The sequence below is a fragment of the Meriones unguiculatus genome, chromosome 1 (assembly GCF_030254825.1).
Source record: "Meriones unguiculatus strain TT.TT164.6M chromosome 1, Bangor_MerUng_6.1, whole genome shotgun sequence".
Classification (NCBI taxonomy): Eukaryota; Metazoa; Chordata; class Mammalia; order Rodentia; family Muridae; genus Meriones; species Meriones unguiculatus.
Genome location: NC_083349.1, coordinates 124,431,327 through 124,443,837, shown reverse-complemented (window position 1 = coordinate 124,443,837; position 12,511 = coordinate 124,431,327).

The following is a 12,511-nucleotide window of genomic DNA, read 5'->3' as shown; positions in this document are numbered from 1 at the left end:
TGCCCACAGACCCAATTCCTGTTCTCAGGGATTCCCCCGGCTGCCTCAACCCCTCCTGCTTTCCTCTTCCAGAGAGTCCCTTCAGGTACATTCCAGCCAAGACTGTACAAGACAGAGATCATAAAAAATAAATGTACAAATGTCCTTTTGACCCTATCCCAGATCCCTCTGGGATGGCACAAGCCACTGCCCCATTCTCTCAGAAAAAGGAAACAGAAAGCCACTGGGTCAGAAGACTGTCATGGGTCACCAGCAGAAACAAAGCCCAACTCAAAGCCTGACCTCTCTGGGCATTCCCCAGGCTGTCTGTGATCTCCGCGGGAGACCCCAGCCCCTGTGTCATCCCAGAGCTCCCTGAGTAATCCCTAATCTCTTGGAGAAGCCCAAGTCTTTGTGTCATTCCCAACCTTCAGGACGTCTAAGTCCTCACGCCATCCCTGACCTTCTGAGAAATGCAAAATTCCCTTGTCATCAATGACAAACTCCCTTGCTTCATGCCATCCTTGACCTTCTGGTCGATCCCAGTTCCCATGCCAGAAGCACCAGATCACCATGTCATTTCCGACCCCCTTGAGTGATGCTGGTTCTGTGTGGCTTTCCCTGCTTGTCTCAATGTCCTCCAGGACCCTTGCCTTCCCCAAGCCCCTCCACAAGCTGGAGTGCCAGGCTTCCATGCCAAGGGAATTGTGCTAAGATGTTCTTGGCAGCCCTGTCTCTCAGGCCCAGAAGGGCATCCACATGTCTCCAGGCTCCACAACAGTGTCGCTGCCATCAGCCTCCTGTAGGGTCTCTGGAACAGGAACTCCAGCTTCCATGTAGACTCCACACTGTAGAGAGACAGAGGGCTGGGAGTGAGATGGGACGGAGGAAGATTTGTTTCTGGGTCCCCTGTCTGCCCACCCACTGTGACTAGGAATGAGCCTCAGGGCACTGCCACACCTCAACACAGCCCGTGTGATGAAAGAAATGGCCCACACTCCTGAGACTAAAGAGAACTAGAAAAGGCTTCCTGGAGGCACCATCATGAAGCTGGGTTCATGTAGAGAAGTCTGCCATACCAAAGAGGCGGAATATGACGAGGACCAGAGATCCCAGCAGCCCCGGGAATAGTCCACTTCTGGATTTGCTGCACTGCTCCCCCTTAGCCCTCTGGGCATCTGAAATGGGAGGCTCATGCAAGAAGCACCAACTCACAGTGAGAGGGCTCAAGAGGCTGCACAGAAGCACACTCAGAGCTGTCAGAGTCACAGCGATGCCTCACCTAGAGAGTAAGGAACACCGCCAACCAGAGGCCTTCAAATGTGACCGTTTCCTCAAGAAAGAAGAGAGTGCAGGGTCTAGGAAGCAGCTTGGTCTGCAAAGTGCTCATCATGCAAGCCCAAGCACCTAAGTTCGAGTCCCCAGAACACTCACGTTTAAAATACTTAAAGCTGGGCATGGTGATGCACTCACACACTCTGGGTGCTGGGGAAGTGGAGTGTGACCAGTGCCGGAGGCTCACTGTCTAGTTAGTCTAGGCTAATTGCCGACCACCAGGCTAGTGAGTGTATCTCAAAATAGAAAATAAGAAAAAGAAGCTGAGCATTGTGGCTAATGTCTTTAATCCCTGCACTCAGGAACCAGAGGTGAGTGGATCTCTATGAGTTTGAGGCCATTCTGGTCTACACAGTGAGTTCCAGGCTAGCCAGGGCTACAAAGTAAAACCCTGTCTCAATTGTTTTTGTTTGTTTGTTTGTTTGTTTTTGTTGTTGTTGTTTTATATTTTTGAGACAGGCTTTCTCTGTGTAGCCCTGGCTGTCCTGGACTGGCTTTGTAGACCAGGCTGGCCTTGAACCCACAGAGATCTGTTTGCCTCTACCTCTCCAGTATTGAGATTAAAGGAGTGTGCCACCACATTCAGCTTCAAATTTTTTTTAAAGACAGACAACACCCGGAGAACAACAGATGAACTTGTTCTATGGCATCTAAATGCACACAAATACATGCACACACACACACAGACACACACACAAAGAGAGCAATTGAAGAGAAATTGGCAGGCACTGGCAGGTGACTTCTCAGACAACCTCAGAGAGGAAATTGGAAGATATCATCTGGAATCCAGACCCAGTGAGCATATGACATCCTGGCTAGTGAAGTGGCCCAAAAGATTTTGTGGAACCAGAAAAAAATAGATCCTACCACATGGTAAAGATGAGGAGCCCAGAAAGAAGCAAGCATCATATGACAGAATACTGGTGCTCACGCCAGGAACAGCATTAACTGCCCAGACCAGCCACCAGGATCACAGCAGTCTAATGTGGGTGACAACTCCCCGTGTGTCTCTGAAAATGCAGCTGGGTGGCTCACATGAACCCCATCCATGGGCTTCTGGGTGCTTCCAGGTGACCTGGCACACTTCCCTTCCAAAGCCAGGAGAGGAGGAATTGCTCATTAAGAAAACGGGTTGTATAAAACATGGGGCTAGAACGGAGCCTGCTGGGACTTAGGACGACCCCTGTCTGACTCTATAGGACCAAGATCTCAGAATGTAGATTCTAGCCTACAAGCCAATCTACGTAATTTCTCTTTTGAGACTCCTTTACCAGATTCTAGGTTGTGTCAAACTGACAGTTAAAACTAACCAGAACATGCCCTTTCCATTCTAGTCTCCCCCTCTTCTAATCCCAACCCATCAATGATGAGATTGGGTTTCACCATGCCCACGAGGCCCTCACGGTCCCCTTCCTCCACCGACCCCTCCGGGGCAGACAGGCATGGCTGGTTGAGGCAGCTCTCCTTCTAGAAAGCATTCTTTTTACTTGGTCTTCCTGCTGCAGGCTAAGAGACCCCGACACCAAGGACTTGGACACCGGGTGTCAGAAAAATCCTTCACTCGGTCTTGCCCAGAGCCTGGTACCCAAGCAGAGGGCACAAACGTGAGGATTCTGCTGTGTAATTCCACACTTGGGTGTCATTTTCGTTCTTCACAATTCATATCTACCAACAATCCAATAAAATCTACTAATGATGTAATAGGGAGGGCCATCTGAGGGGCACGTAGAAGCCAGGGGGCTCTGCCCAGTCTCCCAGGTCCTGGGCCTGAGACTGGGAGCCAGGCTGGCCCCCCTCCCAATATCTCACTCCTTATACGTGTTTCCATGTGACTGTCCTCCCTCTAGACCTTGTTCCACCATCTGGAGACTCCACTCTCCACAAAGGCCCCATCCCTGCAGAGAAGCCTCTGGACAGAGAGGCATCCTTGAGCAGTGATTGCCAGGATGTGGGCAACTCCAAAAACCCTATTTCACAGCATAAAGAGGGACCAATGAGTAGATGTGTTCAAAGCATTTGGTCTGGGGGGGGGCAATTTGCCCCCGTGAGGGAATTTCCTTCTCTTCATTTTTGGAAATGCCAAGAAACAAAATTTTAGGTGTGATCAGATTAACCTAATCGGTGACATGGCACACTTACTCCATTATACCTCAGAGAGAGAGGGCCCAGGGTTCCCCGTGAAAGGAGTCATGCTCAGACTTCTCAAAACATGAAACCATTTATGTGAGCTTCAGAAAAAAAAAAAATCCCTTACGCCACACATAATATACATGCATACATACAGCAGCTTTCGGTTCACAGTGAGCGTAGGCCCCATGGTCTTTTCTGTGTCACTCACAGAGGCCCAGAGGACAGAGCCAGACACGGTGGAGGTGTCCACCGCTGCTTTCCACGGGGTATGCCCCAGTTTCCACATCCAGCCTGCCACAGCGGGTGATTCACTCGGACAGTAGTCTGTGCACTTTCCCAATTACTGTAGCTCTAAAAGCTGGCTGAAAAACCAGTAGCAGCTGGCAGGAAATGGGTGAGAAAACTGACCACAGACAAACTACAAGGCTCTACAGGAGCGGCAGATAGACTCCAGACCAGGAAGTTATGCTTGCAGGACTCGAGGCTGAAAGGGCTCGGGCCCCCAACAGGACCCCAGGACCTTTTGTGGGAGCTGACTTCACAATGCGGCCTGGCTCCATTCAACACAAGCACACCAGGCGTGGCCATATCCGCCGGAGGAGAAGGGGACTTGAGAAAGGACAGAGGAACACCAAGGCAAGTCCTGACCTCTGGGTTCCCAGGTTCCCAGCATCACAGACAAAGGCAGAAGCTAGATGTATTGTGATGGTCAGGCTGGGACACACACTTAGGGAGGGGGCAAGGAGGGGCCAAGGAAGTCAGTGGGGATGATGACAAGCCCAGAGGCTCTGTCCTTCCAGGTCACTACAGCTCCTTAACAGACTCAGGCAGTACCATCACAGTTCAGAACGATACAAAACGTGATCACTGGGCAGCAGAACAGACCCTTCCCGTGCGTGGTCCTCCTGCACACTCACTGGCACCATAGAGGATAAGGTCAGATTATCCCAGATCATCCCATATTTCAGAAGAGCAAACACGGGCCAAGGATTAAAATGTGCAGCTCTGCTCAGCGTGGCCTGTTATCCAGATGTGTGAGCACCATCCTCCCTAACCACTGGATGCCAACGGAGTCTCCTCACAAAGAGTCGCTAGCTGCTAATGAAAGGCAGCACAGCTGGAGAGCTACAGTCATGTCCGGGTCTACGGCCGGATAGCACACCCAGCCGCCGATGTTTAAAGGTACCTTCTCAGTGGCTCAGGTAGACAGACAGCTGCCCACAACACCACCCCCGGTAGTCCATTTCCTGATGGCACCCACCCAAAGTAGATCCAGGAGTTCTTCTGAGAGCCACCACCACGGCAGGAAGTGACCAGGCTCTGAGCCACCAGCTTCACTGTGACGTGCCTTGTGACAAGCTGCCGTGGTGAGGAGCTGCAGCAGCTGCGCTTGAACTCGTGACTGGCTGCAGACCTGGGAAAGGGAAGGGGCAGCATCTGGAAGGCGGGTCTGAGCGCCCGTGAGGCTCAGGGTGAGATTCCTTCCCTGTGTGGAGAGGCGGGAAGAGAACACCTGCCCGGCAAGCAGGTGGTCCCCTGTGCTGGGCCCCTGGGCTATTGCTTGGGTTAGCAAGACATGCTTCAGCTGGGTCTGACTCACTCTCGTTCCTGGAACCGTCTGAAGGCGGGAGAGGATGCTGTGGGCAGGCTCCAACTGTATCATCTGGGCTGGGGCCGGTAGCAGATGGTCCTTATTTAAAAAAAAAAAAAAGACATACTTCCATGCGGGCTTAAAATAGCACAGTGTTCACCATCAGCTGAATGGGGAAATGTGAGAGCTGGTTGTCCACATGGGAGTGGGCATTGTGGGCTTATAAGCAGGAAGAAGGGACCTACAAGAGAGACCTTGATGCCCACCTCATGCTTGGCCTCACGTAGTCAGGTGCCTTACCAACCCAAGCCCACAGCGATTTCCAGACCTCAGGACCCTTCCAGTGGCCACAATGAGCCTTGGCCCTGATACACAACTGGGAGGCTGGACAAGGGGACAGCAGTATGTCCTACTGCCCCCCCCACGGGCAGCTGAGGAAACCCCTTCTTCATCCGGGAAGACATGGATACCCATGAGGGGTCTGAGAGTAACGCTGGTCCTGAGCCGATCTCTGCACTCCAGCCTGGAGGAAATGTGGACGCCAGCCTCTGGTTCTGCCCCAGAGAAGCTGCGGCATCCGCCCCTCACAGCCTGTATGTCTGTGGCAGGTTACTTCCTCTTTGAACCTCAGTTTCCTTATCTGTCAGATGGAGCAGACATGGGGACCTGCCATGGGAGAACCCCAACACATGCAGGTGCTCTACACTGGGAATATGGCATGGGCCTCTCTCTAAGGGAAGAGAGAGCCCTCTGCCTTTCCTGTCACTTTAAACGATACCTCTGTCCATGCTTAAATCACACTATGTTTTGGCAGGTAGAAATGTCAGCTCTGGGGCTTGAGTGATGGCTCAGAGGTTAAGAACACTCGATGTTCTTCTAAAGGTCCTGAGTTCAGTTCCCAGCAACCACAGGGTGGCTCATAACCATCTATAGTAAGATCTGGTGTGCAGGCAGAATGTTGTATAAATAATAAATAAATCTAAAAAAGAAAGAAAGAAAGAAAGAAAGAAAGAAAGGAAGGAAGGAAGGAAGGAAGGAAGGAAGGAAGGAAGGAAGGGAGAGAGAGAGAGAGAGGGAGAGAGAGAGAGAGAGGGAGAGAGAGAAAGGAAGGAAGGAAGGAAGGAAGGAAGGAAGGAAGGAAGGAAGAAAGAAAGAAAGAAAGAAAGAAAGAAAGAAAGAAAGAAAGAGAGAAAGAAAGAAAGAAAGAGAGAAAGAAAGGTCAGCTCTGAGCTTCTGGGCCCCACCCTGCTTTCCCTAGGCTGCTGCTCTACGGATGTGCAGGGAAAGAACCGGGAGCTGCCACAGCTTACTCCACTCTAAGAAAGGCCATGGTGGGCAGCCCTGATTCCCTCCTGCTGTCCAGACCCAGAGAGCCCAGTAAATAGGAGCCCAGGGTACCATGGCCTTTGAAAGCCAGAAGACTTCCAGAGATGTGGCAGAGATCAGAGAGCTGCAAGGAAGCCAGAGGCCTCCCAGCATCCCATCCAGACAAGGTCTTATCTGAGGTAGAGGTTACCACTGAGCAAGCTCCAGTCTTCTTAGGTCTTGAGGGGGTGGAGCATGCTAGAAGATATGCGACAGGCAGCTCCAGGGAATAGGAAAATTAAAAGTAGCTCTGGTTGTAGCTTTGCCGATTTGTATGGTATAAACACTCCTGCCTTGGCCAATTTCATCACTGAAGGCAAATTCGGGAATAGCAAAACGTAGTTAACTGTCCTGAGCACCAAGGTCTCACGCTCAGAGCTTCTGAGAACAGATGGCCCCTCCCACAAGAGGCTTACTATCTGCTCAGAGGACCAGTGACCAGTCTCAGCTGGAAGGCAGAGGAGCAGAAGGGTTATTGAGTGTTACAAGTTAGGTGTGAAAAGCCCTCCCCCGTCCCCCGACAGGTTCATGTGCTTGAACACTTGGTCTTGGTCTCCAGCTGGCAGTGCTGTCCGGGCAGTTTCTGAAACCTTTAAAAGGTGAGGCTGTGGTGATTTGAATGAGAATGATTCTCAGGGGCTTACATATTTGCACACTTGATCCGCAGTTGGTTTGGGAAGAGTTAGGAGGTGCGGCCTTGTTGGAGAAGGTGTATCATTGGGTGTGGGCTTTGGGGTTCCAAAAGACTCCCAGTGTTCTTCCTCTGCCTCATGGATGTGGATCATAATGTGAGCTGTTCCTTCCCTCTGCCATCACCCGCTCTAGCCTTCTGAAGCTGTAAGCCACAATAAACGCTTTCTTCTATAAGTTGCCTTGGTCACAGTGTTCTATCACAGAATAGAAAAGTAACTAGGACAAGGGCCTAGTCAGGGGAAGTGGATCACTGGGGAGGCAGGCCTTGAGGTTTACCGTCCTGCCCAACTTCCTGTCCCCTCTTGGCTTCCTGGTCTGCAGAGATATGAGCAAACAGCCAAGTGTCTCTGCTAGCACTCTTTCTCTATCACGACAAACTATACATTCAAAATATCATCCCAAAGATCCTTTCTTCCCTAAGTTGCCTCTTGTCAAGTGTTGGTCATAACAACCAGAAAAGTGGCTATGATGCAGGGATGAGTCCAAGGCCACAGTGCAGGCTCTTGGGTTGGGCACTAGTTGGCTGTACTGTATTTCTCCAGTCTGTTGAGAGCTGAGCTACTCTCAGCCTCTGCAAAACCCAGAGAGGACTATTGTCTAGTTTATTATATGGATGAATGTGATGGCTTATGGTGATTATGAATCGATGCAGTTGAGAGATGCCTGGAAAGTTAATAAAATACACTTCTGAGTGTGTCCGTGAGGCTATTTCCAGGATTTCCAGAGAGGATTAACTGAAAACAGAGAGCCTTCCTGGAAGGTGGGTAACACCATTCAACAGGCTGTGGGCCCAAGCTGGCATCAAAGGGGGAGTCCGGGCTGTGCTGCCGACTCTCCGGGCTGCCCTCACAGTATGCATGCTGTGTGACTACTCATTTGTGTGGCAAATTAACACCTGGCTCTCCCATGGGGCGAGGAGTTCACAGAGGCATACTTGACCAGTATTTTGTACAAGGTCACTCCCTCTTTGCCACTAGATACTGTGAACAGCTTTTAGCAATTGCTAGGGGTGTCCCAAGTCACTGAGCCATGAATCCATGCCCTTGGTCAATTCCATTCATCCTAGGAGCTGGGACAGCCTGTATATCCCACATGCTGGAAGCCACGAGCACAGGAACTCTATCTTGGTTTTTGTTTGTTTGTTTTGTTTGTTTTTTCCAGCCCCTCAGTGCCCTGCGGGATCTCAGAACGAAGTAGATGCTTAAGAAATGCGTGTGAGTAGATGAATCTGCAGCTCCTACTTAGGCAAGCTATTCTGACCCCAGGGTAGAAGCTACAAGGAACCTGACACTTAGAGCCTTGAGAATGCAAGATCCCCCCCAAAAAAAAAAAAATTGTTCTCCCTTCCCGGAGTTCAACTGGGCAGGACCCAAAGCCAGCTCTCCCATAACGTCACCTTCTCTAGCATCCCAAAGTACAGGAGATTCTGCTGCTGCCTCCTCTGCCATATGGCAGGAGGTGGAGGTGCTAGTCTCTCTCTCTCTGGCAGTCAGGGTCCTCGTTCTCCCGGTCTACTGCCAATCTTCTTGAAGGCCTGCCCAGTGAGCCACTGTCCAGTGAGAAGCAATCTGGAAAGCAGAAAGCCATGCACAGACAAGCAGTAAGCACAGCTGTGGACACATGGACACTAGATGTTCCAGAGCAGTGTGCAGATCCTTGATTCAAGCCCCTGCCTCGGGCTTCTAGCTCTCTCTGTCCATCACACTGTTGAGCTTCTGCCCCATTTTCCAAATGCCAGCCACTTCTGGGGTCCACAAGGAGCATCTGGCTTTGTGTTCCACTTAGTCAACAAGCACACAGCCAGCACTCACATGTGTCATGCTGCCCAGTCCAAGACCCTCCATCATTGGCCTCGCTGGATGCCTGTCTAGTTATTCCGTCCAACTTGACAAGATGGCTTCGCACTTGACAGCGCCAGGCCCCGTTCCCACTGAATCCAACAGGTCCCCCATGTTCAGCCCTCATCCCGATGAGCTGTCTCCTGTCATGGGCTTGTTATATTTAACTGTACCCTTTTAGTCTGTGTTGAGTGTTCTGCAGAGTCAAGAAGAGGAAAAGTCCATGCACCTGAGGCCGTCAGAGAACAAGTGAGCATTCTGCGTGGAGAACATGGATATGAAGAGCAGAGGAGAGGCCAGCAAGGGCTGGAGTCCAGGAAAGACTTGCATTAGGCTGTGTTAGACACAGTGATGATAGCAATGGCACGTGTTTTCTCAGGACTACAGTATTCCAAACAATGTATGTGGACTATCTCATTGAGCCTGCACAATGACCCCATGGCATAGATACTAGCTACTCCCAGTTCCACTTCCAGAGGAAAAGACTGAGGCATATGCTAATTAAACCTGCGTGAAGCCGTGTGCCTTGCAAATGACAAAGGGAGCACCTGAACCCATGCCGTCCACCTTCAAGGTCAACACACTGAAAGAAACAGAGACAACTCGGCTGTGTCAGCTGCCAGTAGCTGTGTGACAAATGTCCCCAGACTCGGCAGCCTAACACACGTGTGATTCCCCTTGTCCCAGGTATCTGGAACTAGCCAGCTGGTCTCTCTAGCTTAGGATGTTCATGGTGAAGAACACATGGAATCATCTGAGCACTAGACAAGGGAACAGTTAGTTCCCGACTCGTTCATGTGGCTCCTGACTACAAACTTGAGTCCTTCACCATTTGCGCATCGCCACAGGATAGATTTAAGAAGCACAAACAAGTGAGCCAAAAAGAACTCAGACCCATCCTGCAGCCTCATCGTAGAGGCCAAGCACCATCGTTCTCACCGTAGGCTATTCATGAGAGCTGAGCCTGAGTCTAGCCATAATCAGAAGAAGGCGATGCAGGATGAGCAGCAGGTGTGACCAAGAGGGGGCCGCCTCAGGCCTGACACAGACACAGATGTCCATAGAGAACAGGTGGAAACTCTGTCTTCAGTTTGAATCTCCACCATTCACCCCAGGAATCCTAGCTCTCCCAACCTTCGTGTGTGTGTGTGTGTGTGTGTGTGTGTGTATCTATATGTGTATATGAGTATGTATGTGTGTGTGTCTGTATCTATGTTGTCTGTGTTTATCTGTGTGTATATGAGTGTGTGTGGTATATGTTATATGGGTGTATGTGTGTGTGTTAGATGTGTGTGAGAGTGTCTGTGTGTGCATGCACACAGGTTCATGTGTGTGCATGCATGCGCCTGCATAGGCATGAGCCAGAGGTCATGCCTGAGGCAGAGTTTGGGTATCATTTATCAGGAGCTGCTCACCTTGTTTCTTGAGGCCCCTCACTGGGACTGGAGGCTCACCCATGAGGGCAAAGTGGCACACCTGAGCCCCAGGGGCACACCTGTCCCCAGCTCCCTCCCAAGCACTGGGATTACCAGCACACCACCACCCTTGACTTTGGGTGTGGGTGCTGGGGATTCAGTTCAACTTGCAGGCTTGCAAGGCAAGTACGTCAGCACTGAGTGTCTCTCCCACCCTCAGCCTCGTCTCCTTAGGTAAGGATAATGGCCTTAAGGCAAGCTAGGCTCAGACAGTCCCTCCCTTGCACTTCCCAGAAGCCAAGTGCTGAAGAAGACGCAGGCTCCTTTTTTGGTTGGTTGGTTTGTTTGATTTGGTTGAGTTTGAGGGGGTTTGTGCTTGTTCTGATACAGAATGTACCCTGTCTGACCTCACATTCGCAATGACCCTCCTGCCTCAGCCTACTTTGTGCTAAGATTACAGGTGTGCAACACCAAGCCTGAATTTTGTTTTTAAGGCACATACTTCACCTTGGAAGGTGGGGAGTGGGGGTTGAGGGGGTCACATACTCCTTTAATCCCAGCACTTGAGAGACAGAGGCAGGCAGATCTCTGTGAGTTCAAGGCCAGCCTGGTCCACAGAGTGAGTTTCGGGTCAATCAAGGCTATACCAAAAAAGCTTGTCTCAAAAACCAAAAACAGCAACAAGAAAGAGTGCATAAGGGCCATCTACTTACTTGACTTTGTAAAAACAAAAACAAAAAAACCAATTTATGTTGTTTTGTCATCAATCTGGAGCCTTGGCACCACCCTCACTCCTCCATTTATTCCCTGAATTTGCAATTCAGTCTGCCCCTCACTCCTCTAAACAGACTCCTGTTTCACCTTTACCTTTTATTCCCTGCTGTCTGTAATGAAGATACCCAAAGGCTCCCAAGCTACAGTTTCGCCATCAGTTGCTGCTTGGGCTCACTCTCAGAACCTTCTGACACTGAGCTCACACAGCCAGCAGTGTCATTTAAGCCTCAGCACTGCATTCAGACTAACAGAAGGGTCCCCGTGAGCACCCTTCCCTGCGCTTGGACATCCAGCCCTCCCTCAAGTAGCTTTCAATGTCGTCCTTCCTTCTGAATGCCTGCTTCTCCGCAGCCTGAGCCTGGACAGACAGATTTCTCTATACCCTAGCCCTTTTTTCTCCCCAGACACATTCTCACTTGTCACTCACACCAGGCACAGAGACATCTTTCTACTCCCCAAGCATGACGGCAAGCCCAAGAGTGTTCACAGAGTGTCTAGAGAACCATAACGCACCATGGCTTTTTTTGAGGAGTATTGAAGAGCAATGCCATGGAATGCAGCTGAGTCCCTTGCCTCACAAGGAGGAGAAACAGCTCTGTATTGAGAGCAGGTGCAGGTCATCAGGTAGAGGCTGAGCAGACGCAAGGTGGCCCTGTCAACACAGCACCTCCCGCCCCCGGCCTCCTGCCTATCAGGCCCTGCTAGCTATCCTCACTGCTGGGATACTTCTGAACTGAATATCCACATGCTGCTCAGCAATAAATGCTGCTGCCTGGCACATTACATTTGCTTTTATGTATTTTGCCAAGGAGGAGACAGGACCACGGGATCCTGAGCCACATGCCACCAGACCCAGGCCGTTTACAGAACAGACAAAAGCTGGGCCTGGGAAAGCTCACAGCTAACAGCAGATGGGGCCTGCCTTGGCTCCTGGAAAGTCCTCAGCAGCCAGGTGCCTTTCTGGAAGTCCCCTAAGTGTTCAAACTGGGGCCTGCAGCTTCTCCCACTTGGTTTTGGTCTCAGGACTTCTTGACAAAGCTCTTTACAGTACTGGGCAGCCCAAAGGGTTTGTTTGTGTGGGATGTAGCTTGTGGAGTTTGTTGAGTAAAGTAAATAAGTATGTGTCAGTCTGGGCCAAAATAATAATTAGAAGGAATGGGGGTGTGGTTCAGTTGGGAGAGTGATTGCCTGGACCGGGTGAAGCCCTGGGTTGTCTCCTGGCTACAAGCTGGGTGTGGTGGTGGCAGTAATCTCAGTACACCAGACATGGAGCCCAGAGGTTCAGAAGTTCAAGGTTATACTTATCTACAAGACAAGCTCAATGCTGGCCTGGGATACATGAGACCCTAATTCCAAATATAACAATAATGACAATAACAGCAGTAATAACA